Source organism: Euprymna scolopes, chromosome 5, assembly GCF_053919585.1.
Source record: "Euprymna scolopes isolate OS-2025 chromosome 5, ASM5391958v1, whole genome shotgun sequence".
In the NCBI taxonomy this organism is placed as follows: Eukaryota; Metazoa; Mollusca; class Cephalopoda; order Sepiida; family Sepiolidae; genus Euprymna; species Euprymna scolopes.
The window spans coordinates 18,504,320-18,521,759 of NC_136486.1; the positions used below are offsets into that span (position 1 = coordinate 18,504,320).

A 17,440-nucleotide genomic window follows, 5' to 3' on the forward strand; every position below is an offset into this window, starting at 1 on the left:
ACTTCCGGTTGCTCTTTTGTTGATTTAAATTGTTAGGTGAAAGTACAGAATATGTCAAGTAACCCCCTTTCCCTGTTAAGAATGGTTTTCTAAATAACGTTATTTAAAACATGTTCTTAACATGGAGGGGCAAGCGGTAAAGGTAACCATTCTTTTTTGTTCTTTTTTTCACACCTAAACAATGTTGATTGAAATTTCGAATGAGAAACTATTAGAGTAGTCAGCTAACCTTATTCATCATAGCTCTATTATTAACCTCCATGCGTAATCGTCTGTCATTGAGTTCAAATCCGACATTAAATTAGACTTTAGTTGGCACGGCAGATATCAAATCTACCGTTCAACTGAAGGTTTCACATTTTTTTCTCTCTTTCTATCAAGAATCCACATTTCTCCCATTTTTTTCTTTATCTTCCTTTGCAAGGACCGTGGGTAGGTAAAGTATTTATTTGTATTTTTTACAATTAAATAACTTCGTAAATGATTTTAAATCTTCAAGATATTTGCTCATTCCGTAGGATATTGGGTTGTAAAGTTGTGGGAAAGGGAACTTGGAATTTAACAGCGTTTTGGAATAATGCTGGATTACATATTTCCGTTTAGGATTCCCTTAATGGAAAATACAATATATTTGTGTGTGTGTGTGTGTGTGTGTGTGTGTGTGTGTGTGTGTGTATATATATATATATATATATATATATATATATATTAATTAAATTATGTAGAAATACGACAAAATTTATTGTTTTGTACAAATAGTTTCTTCCTTAATCCATGAATTTTCAATAAATGGCTCATCTCATCAGGGGGGAATATTTAGATACGTAACTAATTTGTTAAAATATTGCATTTCTTAATTTTAAATAATTATAATTCATTGTGTAATTAGCAAAGTTACATCGACATAAAGTTGTCTCAATTTTTTCTTTTTTTTTTTTTTTTACATGAATTTCCAGTTTAAATCACAGCATTACATTTGTACGTTTTTTTTAAACAACCTAATTAAAATAATTTTAACTAGACAAGGCATAGAAATTTAGCTTAAATTCTTCTGTATTTCGAATTTTGACGCGTAATAAGCATAAAAATGTAAAATATTTTATTGGAATCCTTTGAGATGAGTAACTTGTATGTTTATCTATTTATTTGCGGACTGTTATCCTCATCTTCATAGCTGCTTCACCACGTTGCGGCCTACTCATCCTCTGGCCTTCTTCAGGTAATTAATCGCGACGGGATATGAATACAGAGTCTTGTAACTACATCTCTAGTAATTACTTTTTTTTTCTCTCTCTCTCTCTCTCCAAGACTTAGCATTCCTATCCCATCGCGGTTAATCGCCTGAAGAAGGCCAAAGGACGAGTTGGCCGAAACGTGGTGAAACAAATATGAAATTGGGGATAACATTCAGCAAATAAATAAAAATATATATATATATATATATATATATATATATATATATATATTGCGATCATATGAAAAGCAGTTAATTTCATTCACGTAAATTTAGATATTGATTTCAGCATTACTCAAATTTTTTTTTTTTTCAAATCATATTTTTGTAATATATATTTTAATATGAATGAGTTAGCAAGTTTCGTCGTAAACACCAAAATAAAACTGAAATCTTTGCCAGAAAAATATAGTCGCCATTTTTATTAACATGTGAACAAAGCTAATTGCACATAAATGAAGTTGATAATTTTTACTTTAAAAAAATTTAGAATTGTTACAGCTTTTGGAACCAGACAAAACTGACCGTTTTGTTCAACTGTTTATGTAAACATACGAAAGATGGATGCCAAAGCGTTTATCCAATAAGGAGAGACCCCCCCCCCCCAAAAAAAAAACAAACAAACAGACAAGTTAAATCGTAAGACTTAGCAATTGATTAAAGCGATAATGAATGTTAATGTGTTAGGAGCGTTTTATTTATTGTTTTCAATCTTCAATTAAAAAAAATAATTCTTGTGAAAAACTGTTTCATTAATTTTCTTCGTCAAAAAATTATTTTTCATAAAAATAAAACATGCGGTGCATGTTTTTCTGGCTTTAAATGTGGTTTCATTTCATCTCGAATGTTTACATAATTTGCACTTTGTAGAATACGTACCGTGTTGAAATATTTAGAAACCCATTCTTAACGGGGGAGTTAAACTATTATGTACTCTTACGTAACAGTTTAATAAACAAGATATCAATTGAACTTAACTTGAAAATCCCATTTTAAAAAATAGTTTGGTCAGTATTTTGCGTTAGTAAAATTGTTTTGTCTGATTCGAAAACTGTAGAAATGGCTAAGAAAAAATGCAAAAAACAAAAACTCAAAACTTATGCCTTTTGCATCGTTATTGACGTGTTTCTAAAAATGAAGACTATTTTTCCAGTCTAGTTTTCATTTCCACTTGTTTCAATGTGTGTGTGTGTGTGGTTACCATAAAGTTTTACTAAGTTAGTAAACCCATTTCACTGTAAATAATTTTAGTGACTGAAATAGGAATTTAAAACAAAAAATCAAATAATGTTAAATTATATGACGTTGTACATGTCTTTACTTTTCATATAACGAATCCTTTTATAAGAGGACGAAATTATTTTCAGAGAATAAAATATTTAGTAAATTTTAACAAGAGGACAGGTGTGTTTATTCAACCAGCTTCACTCCAACTGCAGCAAAGTTAAGAAACTTAGTAAACTTTACAGTAAGTAATAAAACCCCACCTATCCCGGAAACGAGGGGTTTGTGGATTGGGTGGATTTGCCATCATCGGAACAGCCGGCAATCTCCGCTGAAGACGGTTCAGGTTGCCGACAATTAACTAATCCTCTTCTGAAGAGGGTAATATATGAAAGAATAACCAAACAGGGCCATGTTCCGCTAATATAAATTCAAGAGCTCTTATATCAGGTACGAGCGATTATCGCAACTCTTTTCGAGGTCCTTGCCGACATTTATTTCTTTTCATAAAAGACAGAATTCTAATTAAGTCTAGTAGTTTTTCTCGTTTGCTTATTTTATTTATTTATTTATTTATTCCTATTTACTTGCCGCACACGAGGGCTGTTAGACATATGGTCGTTTTTTTTTTTTTAGGGGAAAAGTCTAGGTCCAACATAAATGGAGCATACTGGATTAAAACAAAAATTAGAAGTGCCTCAGTCTAGAAGGATTCCTCCTTCAATAACTGACGACAAACAAAAACAAAAGCGAAGTGTGCTATCAGAACAGGAACTACACTCTACCAAAAGGATAGTTTGTTGCATGCATTTTATTTTTAAAAGAAAAATGCAAGAAATTTATATATATTTTTTACACAATTTCGTTTTTCTTTTTTTTTTTTTTTTTTTTGTACTGATTGTAAACATCTTTTGACGTGAAAACGAACGAGACAATTCTTTATTTTTAATTTGTTAAATTGTATTTGTTTTAATTAAATTGCTTAATTTAACATGAAAGACATTATTTGTCCGCTGAGTAAACTTGGTTTTTAGTTTGTAGAAAAGGCCGAAAGCTAATTACGAGGTTTGAAAGAAAGTGCGTCGGGCTGTGCGCAACTGACGACATGGTCTAAAAATAAACATTACGTCATCAAGAAAGAAAAACAAAAAATATTATAAACTATTTTCAAACGACAAAAAAACAAAAAAAAAAAACAACAAAAAAAAAAACGAAAATTATTTATTCGGTAACTACTCCCCTAATATATATATATATATATATATATATATATATATATATATATATATATGTGTGTGTGTGTGTGCCTTAAAGTTACGTCATTACTGCCTGACGAAGGCGTCATTTGAAGGGGCCGAAACATTATGCAACAAACCGGGCATGTGATAGCGAATACACTCGACGAAACAAGCAACAAATATGATTGATGGTGTGTTTTACTTGCAGTCAGATGCAAACAAACGATGCAACAAAGTAATCTCGACGCAAAGCGATTAAAAAAGTATTTTATAAAAAATGAAAAAATAAAAATTAATCCAAATGCAATCAAAAGAGTGCGCAAATCGCAAACACACACACACACACACACACACACACACACACACACACACACACACAAAAGCGGTAATCTCATCCAAATTACGCTGGATAAGACATTTTATTTATTTTTTTAATGGAAAAGAAACTTATTACAGCTTTAAAACCATTTGTTATTTGGATTATTCGAACTACTATTCTTATCTGGGCTATATCTTCAACGTTTCGGCCGATGTAACCTTTGACCTTAAATTCCTTCGACCAAAACGCTACTGCACTAGTGCACTCACTACTGATGAGAATAGTAGTCCGATTAATGTAAATTATCAATCCTCATCTAAAAAAAAAAAAAAAAATGGGAAACATTTTTTTAATACGTGCAATAATTTTTTTTTTAATTTACGTTTTTTTTTTTTTAACAAACAAAAATTAAATAATGGTTTTAAAGCCGTAATAAGTTTTGCAATAGTGTCCTGCTCGTTGCCGAGTATTGTTTTTGTTATCCCTCCCTCTAAAAATAAAACTGGCATTGGTTTTGAAAAAAGAAAGAAAATAAAAATAATGACGTCATATAATTTGTTTTTATTAATTAATTAATATATATATATAATTTTTCAAGTTTTTTTACTTACCAAAACTCTTTCTTTAAATTTGTAAATAAAGATGGTCGTTGGAAAGACTAATTGAAAATACTTCACATGTATGCAACCGTGTTTTTACCGGATTCTTCTTCTGTTGGCGCGTTGTTTCTAAGAAAGCGAATTTATGCGCAAAACTCAGCCACGCGCGAGCGCGCACGGCCAGCGTTTCTGTCCAACACTTTGGGACGGAGTCATGTGAAAGAAAAAGGGACAAAACTGTTGTTACCTAAAAAAAAAAAAAATTTTGTTTGCATTTCTTCGTAGTTAATTCCCTTACTTAAAAAATTGACATTTAAAAAAGGTTAAGCTAACAGCAGGAACACCTGGCGTTTCCCGGGTTGAATGAAAAAGCACCTATGTATCTTTTTACTTACTTCCCCTCGAGAACGCTTTTTTTTTTAATGTGGAGAAGAAAATGGAGCACTGGATTTTATTTTTTATGGAAATCGCTCCAGACAAGTCATGAAGCCACTTGAAGTAAGAAGCTAGCAAGAACGAAAGATTATTATTGCAAAGATTGGAGATGCTTATTGACTGTAGTCTCGAAAAGAATGGGACAACAATAAAAACTGCCTCAGTCTAGAAGGATTTCTCCTATACTCACATAGAACAGAAAAGTTTAAGTGAAATTATTTACAATAAAAAAAGAATTTAATAAATTAGGCACAAGGCAGTTCAACAGAGTAGAAACCATTGTTGCGATAGTTTGTTCTCAGTTGACGGAAGTATGTCCCTAGTTCTGTGTAATTCTAGGAGATCCACCTTCCCAGAATTTGAGATTGGGGAAAGTTTATGCTAATCGCCTTAGGCGTCCCTATTGGGGGATACCAACGGGGGCTGCCCAGACATTTTTTGTAGGCTAAAGTGCTATCCCTCTCGAGTGCTAACTCTTCAAGTCCCACCTTCCGACACTTGTGTCAGTTACATCATCTTGTGGTGGGAGAGAGAGAAGTAATGGGATTATCTGTCTACACCAAATTAGAATCGTTGCTGTCACCACAATATCACATTTACTGAAAGGGCATCCTACTTAAAATATCTCCAATATGTTGAAAATTTGTATAAGTACACAAATTAATTACAAGTGAGAAATTGGCCAACATTTTGCTCCTAGCCAAATGTTGGCCGAAGATGTGTATTTTAATGATGAAGACTTTTTTTGCACCCAGCCCATTACACCAACATCAAATTTTGATTGATTCATTATTTACTTTTTTATTTTTTTGTAACATTTTATAATATTCAATTTTTCGGGTAGGGCCAAGGGATGTATTCAGCATTAATTGGATGGGAGGATGATGGGGGTGTAAGATGCGATTAATTGAAATCAATTTGTGTAAATTTTATTGATGCGACGCTCCCAACATTTTTCCCAATCCTGATATGATTGCTGATTCTTTTAAAATCACTAAACATTTAGCTATGATGTTGAAATTCGCTTGCTAGAGCAGTTTTTGTGTTGCCTATCCAGAGTTGTCCTTTGAGCGAAAGATTTTTTTTTATATGCATGTGTGATGCTGTTTATTTTTTTTCAAAAGGCATACAATTCAGTTTCTAGTTGGACCGCCGTGAATACACATGTAATACCCATCTCTAATCAAGCGAATTTTCCTGCCTTTTCCCCACAAATAGCATTCATGGGAACTCATGTTTCTGTGGTTGTATCACCTTTGTGGGGAGCTTGAATTAATCTCCAGTTGGGGAATCTGAAAGGAGAAAATACTGTTTCAGCTTAATTTCTATCATGAACTATATTGAACCTTTAAACTTTGGATAATCACTATTTTACTAAATCCTTGAAATTGACCCAATCAAAGAGGATTAACCATGAGGAGGGCGGCACTACCAGATAATGAAGCACACTGAAACACAGCGTTATTGGAACACTGACTTAATCTTCAAGGTAGATGTTCTAGCTTTGCGAATTTTGTGTCTTCAAGTTTTTTACCTGTGAAATTAATTCTTCACATCGTAAAATTAATTCTTCACATTGTAAAATTAATTCTTCACATTGTAAAATTAATTCTTCACATTGTAAAATTAATTCTTTACATTGTAAAATTAATTCTTTACATTGTAAAATTAATTCTTTACATTGTAAAATTAATTCTTTACATTGTAAAATTAATTCTTCACATTGTAAAATTAATTCTTCACATTGTAAAATTAATTCTTCACATTGTGAAATTAATTCTTTACATTGTGAAATTAATTCTTCACAGTGTAAAATTATATCAATTTATTTTATTGCAGACTATTATTCTCATCTTTATTGGTTGTTGTTTCACAACGTTTCGGCCAACTATTCCTCTGGCCTTTGTCAGATGGTAACCGCGATGGATAGGAACTTCGAATCTCCTAACTGCATTCTCAGCAATCACTGCCATCCGTAGTTGTTGTCGTCTCACCACGTTTTGGCCAAGTAAGCCTCTGGCCGGCTTTGGGTAGGATTCGAAGTTCCTATCCGTTGCGGTTACCATCTGACAAAGGCCAGAGGAATAGTTGGCTGAAACGTCATGAAACAACAACTAAGAAAGATGAGAATAATAGTCCGCAATAAAATAAATTAATATAAATAATGCTCATCTCAATAATGAATTCCAATTAAAATAATATATACCATTCTGTACGGACCCGACCATGGAAGATCATCTCTTCTCTATATAAATAAAATGAACTCATTTTTTCCCGTGGGATTTTGACCTTAATAGGATTAAAAATCAAGATATTTCATGCAAATATAATATGCACAAACGGCAGAACAATATCTGAGGTGTGTTATAGGCTTATTATTTCTCAAATTCCTCGATAATCTTAGATTTCTATACTTTTTCTGCTGAGAAATCACGGCCAAAATCGGTTAAGATCAATGGAAGTGGTAAAATATTTTCTCTCATATAAATTCCTCCTCCCCCTGCCACCACTTAACACCGTTTGGGGATCGTTCACAAGGAACAGTTGAGAAGAGAACACCAGTTTGGCTTCGTAGTTCTTTCATGTGAAGTTATTTAAAATCACTAAACTAAGCTGCAGTGCTCTGTGGCGTAGTGGTTAGCGTGCTGGACAATTCACATTATATTTTCACGTTCGCGCCGACCTACCGTAGTCGTTTTTTTTTTTTTTTTTTTTTCCTAAATAACTAGAATGGACTTTTCTTGGTGGCCGAACTGTTAACGTTGCAGATGTTTTTTTGTTTTTTTTTCACACTTTATTTTCCTACTTTTACTCATGACTCCGGATTTGATCCTTCCTACTTACCTACCATAACATTTTTTAAAACTCCCCCCCCCCCCGTCCCGGAAACAAACACTCGGGCAACGCCGGGTACCCCCGCTAGTATAATAAATAAACGTGGATTTATAAGATCAAAGAATTCAACCTTGATCGCCCTTCGGGGCCCGTGGCACAGTTGATAGAGACGTTGAATCTTTACAGTTCCAGATGAGCATTGTTTGAAGATAGCGATTTCAATCCTACCCAAAGCCGGCCAGAGGTTTACTTGGCCAAAACGTGGTGAGGCGACAACAACTACAGATGGCAGAGATTGCTGAGAATGCAGTTAGGAGATTCAAAATTCCTATCCGTCGCGGTTACCACCTGACGAAGGCCAGAGGAATAGTTGGCCAAAACGTTGTGAAACAACAACTAATAAAGATGAGAATAATAGTCCGCAATAAATAAATTAATATAAATAATGCTCATCTTAATAATGAATTCCAATTAAAATAATTGTGAAATTAATTATTTATATCGTGAAATAAATTATTCACATTGTGAAATTAATTATTCACATTGTAAAATTTTTTTTGTGAAATTAATTATTTATATTGTGAAATTAATTCTTCACACTAAAATTAATATATCACAAAGTGGAATTAATTTCTCACACTGTGAAATTAATTCTCATGTCAGTAAAGTTTTGCAGAAACGTTATTTCTATAATATTTGCAGAAATGACTAATTTCTGGTGAGAGTGATTTTATAATTCTGTGTAATTATAAAAGATAATAAACCTCTCACTGAAATGTTCTTATTTTGTATGCAAGATTGTTATGTCTGTCTTATTAATTAATTCGTTATTAAAAATATACACAGGGTGTCCATTAAGTTTGTGTGCGCATAAAAAAATGTTTTCTGGGACTTGCTAATCTTTTTTACAGAATATTTCAAATACAAATAAAGTTATAATATTTTAAGGTGCACACCTTTTTTATGGATACCCTGTATATATATATATATATATATATATATATATATATATATATATATATATATATATATATAAAACTTTAATTTTGCTTCAAGCTAGTCATGGCATTTTTTCTCTCCTCAAAATTTGAAAAGGTCTGGAACCTTTTTAATTTTTGTACTTTAATTTTTCTTACCTGATGAAATCAAATTATGATTGAAACGGTCTGCACATCGTAGCAAGATAGGACTGTATTTACATAAATAATAATAATAATAATAATAATAATAATAATATATATATATATATCACTTTAACATTTAATCTTTGGATTTTTAAATGTTGAATTTGTTCCAATAAATAATAAAAACGAATTAAAAAGAAAATACATAATTATTTTTTTGAAGTTAATATTGGGTTTAATTTAAATTTTCTGGGTTAACTCATTTAATAGAATGTGCTCTGATGGACTCATTACACTTGTGCTCTCTCGACGAACATATACCTGACAGATCCGCTTAGCTACAAAATCACATCCCTTTCAGTGTTGAGGTCCCTAAATGCCAGAAAGCTCTAATAGTTTCTTCCCTCAAACAGCTAGACTTTGGAATTCCTTTCTTGTTACCTGCTTCCCTGACTGTACTGATATGCAGAAGTTTAAAAGTAATGTAAACCATCATATTGTTAATCTTTCCTAGGCATGGTCCTAAGTAGTGACACCTTACGTCTAAGTCGCGATATATCTTGTTAGAGATTAACATGAATAATGTTTAAATTGAGTTTTAACTAATTTCTGTAATTTCCTTAATTTTGTCCTCTTTATTCATGCAAGATTGATTGTTACAGATAATTATTTGTTTGAAAATTGGGTTACTTTATTAAGGGTTAATATAATCCTATTATAGTAATTTAAAATTGTGAAAATGTCTCCCTCTAGAAAAGAACTTGAGCGAAAGGTGATGGATATGAGACTTAGAATTCATTCTAGTGTTGCGAAATTAAACGAGGCTGATAAGCCCCCATCTACTAGAGAATCTAAGATCCTTGTTATAGGGAAATGGTTATTGGATGAAGAAGGTCCAGTACTCCAGATATTGACTAAATGTATAGATAGTGAGCATGTAGTTATCATGTCAGGAAGATTTGGCATTTGCGTAGGGAGTCAGGCAGAGCGAGGCTAGGCTGGAGGAGAGATATCCTTTGCTCAGAACGATAGTTGAGAATGAGCCAGTAATTGTCAGTTCAGATATGGCAGCACCTCCTTGTCTGAAAGAGTAGGAAATCATGCACGAAAAATGTCTGCCATCTTGCTCATTAATCGTCATGGTGGGGACATGGAGTCCTTTGAGGAATCCTCTGTCGAATGGGGAATTGAGTTTTTCCTTCGATTCGATTAGTATAGACCAGAACTTGTAGTCCTATAATGAGGACAAAAGTAAAGTTTTCAATTGATTGAGTTTTCATTAATCTGGTTTGGGATGAGTCTTATTATGTCCCTTCCTTAAAGATTTTGGAGAGAGTGGTGGACTCTAGAAAAAAAAAGGGACCATATGAAGACTATATTTATGTCTTCTGGAAGTATGAAAAAAGGGGTATCATAGAACCTATATATGTATCCCAGGAAGACTTTGAAAACTATTATCAGATCCCCCATTGTCCTTAAACAGGGTGCAGAAGTCATCACTAAAAATCGTTAGTTTTTCCTGAAGGATAGCGATCGTCTGGGTACCTTCAGGTATAAATCCATTATCTTTGGCTTTAATGCTAGTCTGTTCAGCTTGTTTCGTATTCACGTATCATGCTAAACGATTCACTTCAACATGTTAGAAGGAAGAAAGAATATTTCGATTTCCTAACAAGAAAGTTGTTAACGACAGACCACTCACTTATATTGCTTCTACTGACAAGGCTCTAGATATTTTGACCCAAAACCATAAAGTGATTATCTCCTTCCTTTTGAGAGACAAGGATACGAATAAGATAAGTCATTGTATTGAAAAAATATGAATTGGTAATATTGTTTTGGTGAAGTTGCCAAACCAAACCAAACCAAGCCAAGCCATTCTAGAGTTTTGGTAGAGTTCTTCATCTTATTCATGGGAAAGATGGACGAGTTTATTCTGGTTGTATATTAAGAGATGCTTGTGAACACATCCACTCTCTAAAGTATTTGTATCCCTTAGAAATTAGGATGGTTTCTTCTACTGATGATACAGACACTGAATTTGAAAAGGGGGCACCTTATTTCTGTCTTACTTGTTCTGTTACTAATGACAGGTCTTCCCCATCCCCAATGGTATGTTTTGATGAATGCAATAGATGGTATCTCTTTGACTGCGGGAGAGTCTCTAAAGAAGAGACTTTTAGAGATTGGTTTTGTCCAGATTGTAAAGCTCAAGGCTCTTTTCCTGCTAATGCTAATATGTAAACCACCTGTAAAATAAAGTCTCTCCAGTCTCATTTAGGATAAAGAAACGATATACCTTGATAATAAAATTATTCCTTGATTCTTGTAGGGCCTTCAGTTAAAACATAATAAAACAAATGTGGTTAAGTTACGGTTATTATTTCTACTAATATATGAAAAAAAAAAAAAGAAAGAAAGAAAAAGATGAATTAAATAATAAAATAGAAAAAGAAAAACTATTAATAAATAAGTTTAGGATTACAAGATCCATTCTGCAACATGTTAACTAGCATATAAATGCTATGAGAATAAAAATGCATAAAAGTTCAAGTACCTTAGGTACCAGAAAGACAAATAGATAAGAGGAAGGAAACCTAGTCATATATAGCCTATATATAGAATTGATATGTAGTTTGCTTGAAGCATTGTGTGGGATAGATATGTAGTAGAAATTTAGAAGGCTATCACAATGCAAGGAATGAGATATAGTCGGTGTTGATGAGAGAAGACGAAAACAAGTGGCGATTTACAAATCAATAAGTACATACATATATGTCTATATATACATATATTTATTCAGTTGTATTAAATGCAAATGTCTTACTTGTTATGTCTGTGACAATATCCATAATATATTTCGGGAAAAAATTCCCCTTTTCAAATGGTGAACGTGACAGATCAATTCAAAACATGCTAGATGATGAAGCGGAAAATGAATTGAATGGCTGTGTCGAGCCTCGCAGCAAATGTAAGAAGGGGATTTAGATGTATGGCGTGTTTTAGGTAATTAACATATTTTTTGTATATATATATATATTTTTTTTTTTTTTAGTTTATAACTTGTTGCTTTTGCTTAAGCTTTATTTTGTATATTCTATGTCTATTTTGTTGTGTTTATTTTTTTCTGCTGCTATGTATTATTCATTTATTTGTTTAATTTATTTACGTTATGTCCTTGCTTGTTCAGTGGGATGACCTGGTCCATCTAGTAGCACCACGAGACCCCTACGCATAAGAATCAAGGAACAAGGATTTTTTTTTATAATAGTTTCTTTTAAAATTTAAAGAAATGTGCAAGTGAATTGACATCTGTTCCTTTATAATTTATAAAATAAATTATTCAGAAAAACAAAACAATGTGTTAAATCTAAATTTTTTAAATCAATTCTTTTTAGCTTTAATGTTAAAAAAGAATTTGCTAAAAAATGTTTTAAATTCGTTATTTGTTTTATTTTATTTTTTTATTCGTTTTATTTATGGTTCAAAAATTTTCAACTGCCATCAAAGTTCTAAGGGTTCTGTTAGTTTATTTAAATATTTGTAGTGGGAGGGGTGGTCAGTTTCTAATACAGAATTCTAATAAATCGACCTTTCATATTGGAACCACTTGACGAAAACACACACTCTTATATTGTTTTTCTTTTAGTTTTCTTTCCATTCTTTTCGAGCTGATTATCAATTAGACACCAATCTATATATCTATAAAAATGAAAGTGTCTGTCTGTATGTGTATCTGTCTGTTTGTGTACATTTCCCTATGCAATAACTGTCAATTTTCAGTCTACAGACTCGAAACTTGATATATAGGGTACTGATATTTGGGAAACTCTTTGTAATCCGTTTTTGAACAGAAATTTGGCTGTTAAGGGGTCAAAGTTCAACGATTTGACCTTTTAGAACTCTACTAAACTCCTCCGCCAATTTTGGGTATAAACACTTCAAATTTTAGATATTTTGAACATGGATCTAACTTAATAACTTAATTGGAGCCCAAAACAGTAAATGTTAAGGGGTCATAATAGGGGTTAAAGTTAAAAAAAAATTGACCTCTGTGGTCTCTACCAAATTACTCAGATAATTTCTGGTCTAAACATTTTACATAAAGGGTATTCAGAGATAGGGCAATCTTTTTAATTGGTTTGGGTCGAAAATTTGAGCTATCAATATATAAATGTATGTATGTATGTTTGCATGTCTGCCTAAAACTTTCGACAGAGGTGACGGATTTTCACAAGATCAGTATTGTTTTGAAGCTCGACCCTTCAGACGACAAATACTGAAAAATTGGCTAAAGACATTAATTTCTTCACTCTCAACTGGGCACTTTTCTACAGGGGGGGGGGCTTTTTTCGCCAATATTTTCGAAAGTCATCCCCGCTTTTTGATTGTCTAGCCTTAATTTAAACCTTCGTCACTTCCGGTTTGATGGTGGTCGTAACAGCAAAGACGTCACGTTTGTTTCACATTCTTTTCCTCCTTCACAGTATGGGTTCGAGCCTGCCTTCCTACTACCACTTTTTTTTTTTTTTGCTCAACACACACCTCCAAACACCCGGGCAACGCCGGGCACCCATGCTAGTCTACCATATTATCAAAGTGGATAATAATGGTCATATCATTGCCCTTATATACAGGATTTTTCATTTATCAATCTTAGAGGGGTGTGCATGTTTTCAAATGGTTCCAATATGCTGGATCGATTTACTATAACGTTTTATTAGAAACTGAGCACCCCCTACAAATATTTAAATAGATTTTGTTTTGCATTTTATATATATATATATATATATATATATATATATATATATATATGTATAAAATGAGATTTGTAGCGATTTTAATAGTAAATTATAGCCATCACAAGGCTGATTTTGACGTTGATAGTTTGAATCGAATTGCCTTCCTTTACTAACTACTAGCCTGGGTGCCCGGCATTGCCCAGGTGTTTGGAGGTGCGTGTTGAGCAAAAAAGGTGGTAGTAGGCAGGCAGGATCGAACCTGTACCGCGAAGGAGGCAAAGAACGTGAAAAAAAAAAAAGTGACGTCTTTGCTGTTGCACCGATTGCCAAACTGGAAGTGACATAGGTTTAAATTAAGGCTAGACAACTGAAAAGACGGGATGACTTTCGAAAATATCGGCGAAAAAAGCGACCCCTCCTTGTAGAAAAGTGCCCAGTTGAGGGTGAAGGAATTAATGTTTTTGGCTAATTTTTCAATATTTGTTGTCAGAAGGGTTGGGCTTCAAAATGATATTGACCTCATGAAAATCCGTTGCCCCTGTAAAAAGTTTTAGGCAGACATATAAACATTTAAACAGACAGGTAAGATTTATATCATAGACTAGCCTGAGTGCCCAGCGTTGCCCGGGTGTTTGGAGGTGTGTGTTGAGCAAAAAAAAAAATGGTTGTAGGCAGGCAGGATCGAACCCGTACTGCGAATGAGACAAAGAACATGGGGGGGGGGGGGAGAAAAGTGACATCTTTGCTGTTGTGCCCATCGCCAAACCGGAACTGACGAATGTTTAAATTAAGGCTAGTCAATCGAAAAGAGGGAATGACTTTCAAAAATATCGGCAAAAAAGCGACCCCTCCCTGTAGAAAAGTGCTTGGTTGAGGGTGAATAAATTAATGTTTTTGGCTAATTTTTCAATATTTGTCACCTGACAGGTTGAGCTTTAAAACGATACCGATCTTATGAAAATCCGCCGCCTCTGTCAAAAGTTTTAGGCAGACATATATACATTTAAATAGACAGGTGAGATTTATATCAGACGGCGGCACAAAACGTTCTTGCTTCCTTAAAATTTTATTCTTAGTTAAAAAAAAAAAAAGAAAAGATTATTGTGACCTGTGCAGTATAGGACCAATTAAAGTTTAGTTAGTTTTCTAGTGTACGTTGATAAAAAAAAAAAAATTACCAGATCATTTTACGTAATTTTTAGAATATGATATTTTTGTTCCGTGACGGGTATGTACATCAAAGATTTTTTTCTTTATTACTAGCAGTTCAACCCAGTTTTGCTCGAGCCCTATGTACTGTTCATAACTTTATGTGCATATGTATATCTATATATTAAAAAGTTTGACTCATATCTAGGTAACCTACATCTAAAATTTCAAGTGTTTAGACCCAAAATTGATGGAGGAGTTTGGTAGAGTCTGCAAATGGCCAACTCTTTAAACTTTTACCTCTTGAAAGCCAAAATTTTGCCCCAAAACCGATTACAAAGCTTGATGCATGTCTGAATACCCTTTATGTAAAATTTCAAATGTTTAGATTGAAAATTGGCTGAATAGTTTTCTAGAAAGCGCAATGGTCAAATCTTTTGAAATTTGACCCCTTGGTAGCCAAATTTTCAGCCAAAAACTGATTAAAAAGCTTGCCTAATGTCTAAATACACTTTATGTAAAATTTCAAATGTTCACACTAAAAATTGGCTGAGAGGTCAAATAGTTTTTAACTTTGACCCCAAATCTGACCCGTTAACATTTGTTTTGGGCTTAAATCAAGTTAAAAAGTTTGATTCATGTCCAAGGAACCTACATCTAAAATTTTAAGTATTTAGTCCCAAAATTTGCGGAGTTTGGTAGAGTTTTCAAAGGTCACATCGTTGAACTTTGACCCCTTGAAAGCCAAACTTCTGTCCGAGAACCGATTAAAAAGATTTTCCCAAATCTCAATACTCCTTATGTCAAATCTCGAGTCTGTAGACTGAAAATTGACAGAGCAATTTGGTAGGGAAATGTACACACACAGACAATTTCACTTTTATAGATATATTGATTTTTTTAAAGGGTTGAAATCTAGACTAATGGCATTATTGCTACGTCAGTTTAGCCAAACACGAATGACAGCGGTTGATTTTGTTTGAAGATAAGATGCTTGTTAAACTATAGTCAACAAATCGTATTTTTAAATATCGTTATAAGCAAAAACAATATTACATTCTCAAGTGGGTATTTTTTTACGACCTGCCCCAGTGTAGCATAAACACCCTCAACCTATCAACTCCAAGCTAAGTCGAACGCTACGGTCCCAAAAGCTAAGAAACTTTTCTGTTCATAACTTTTGCAGCCTACTAATCTAAAAACACTAACATGTTTAGTTTTTTCTTTTTCCTTATTACAAGTTTGATTTTAATCCTGAATATTTGTCTTGTTTTCTTATCTTTCTCCTAAATCTTTTTTGTCAAAAATACTATTATTAACCAATACTTTTTCTTATATTTAAAATGAAAAAAAAAAAGTCTCCCATGATATTGAACATTTCCCAAATTATATTTGCATATTATCTGAACTCAAAAACATGTGGCTCTTTTTTTTTTCTTCTAAAGTATGCATTACTTCTAGCTAAAGTTAATACATAACCCTAAAGGTATTACTTCTTAACTAGCTTTTTAAATGAGTTAAAAATAACCAGACTTTTTCAATTTGATAAAAGTTCCATTATAGCATATTTATTATGGGGTGGAGCTGGAACGGTTTAACATCCCAGCTCGACTTAGATAAAGGCAAAAAGTATCGATGCATTAACATGGGAGGGGATACTATCTTCAAGTACTATCCTAAGCTGGGAATGGGGCAACGGACTGATATTAAGTAGATATTAATAAGTCCTTCTCACCTTTTTATTTTATGTTATCTTATTTTATTTTCTTAATGGAGAGTAGATAATGCATGTGGATGTGTTATCGGCAGCTCCAGTAACTCTCGCTTCTCCTTTTTTGTCCTTCAGTCCTCATTTCCAATGAATGATTTTTCTGACAAAGGGTGAAGAAAAAGCTGCTTTCCAGGTCGGTAGTACTTTGTAAAGAGTAGCTTGAGATGTCGGAAAATTTCTTTTTCTATGTCTATCCTTGTGGTCATGTCACTAGTAAGGGTGCTGGAGGTAAACGTTTCATCTGGGCTGACGTTACCCGCCTGATAGTAAGGGACCTGAACCTTGGATTAACCACTAAGGAGGCTGTCCTATCAGCAGGTGCAAAGTACAGGGGCTGCTATATTGTCATTTGGTGAATGGATTCTGGACCATACAGTAGTTTCTGGTAGGGTCTCTCGATGCCATACTAGTGGGTAATTGTTACGGCTTTACCTTATGTTCCATAAAGCAAAAAAAACAAATTTTCTTGTCTTTTTCTCTCTTATTTTCCCTCTGTCCTGCTCCAACCAAGTCTACCGACCTGCTCCACAAACCCCAAAACCTCAATCATGACAAATCTCGAAAAAAGAAACACGAATAAACCTAGAACCCCATCCACCAACGTAGACCCCTACTACCAGGTCTCCTTCTCCAACATCAGGGGTCTACGTTCTAACCTTCCAGAGATTAAAACACAATTACAGGAGACGAAAACGGACATATTCTTTCTAAGTGAAACTGGCATAGGGCCAACCACTTCTCTAGACGAATTCATAAGTAAAGGATACTCC

The 17,440-nt window shown here is 33.4% G+C and overlaps 1 protein-coding gene across 9 annotated transcripts in view; it reads left to right on the forward strand.

The window, feature by feature from the left end:
• LOC145276720 (prefoldin subunit 1-like) overlaps positions 1-17,440 on the forward strand; it is a 97,003-nt gene continuing 79,563 nt past the window's right edge. Inside the window, exon 1 of one of the 9 annotated variants that reach the window (XM_080127932.1) lies at positions 1-142. The gene's annotated coding sequence lies outside the window, so the exon portion shown is untranslated. Of the gene's footprint in view, positions 143-274; positions 437-2,743; positions 2,909-4,782; positions 6,539-17,440 lie in introns of those variants that run through there. The other 8 variants (XM_080127928.1, XM_080127933.1, XM_080127936.1 and 5 more) reach the window with 8 other exon arrangements.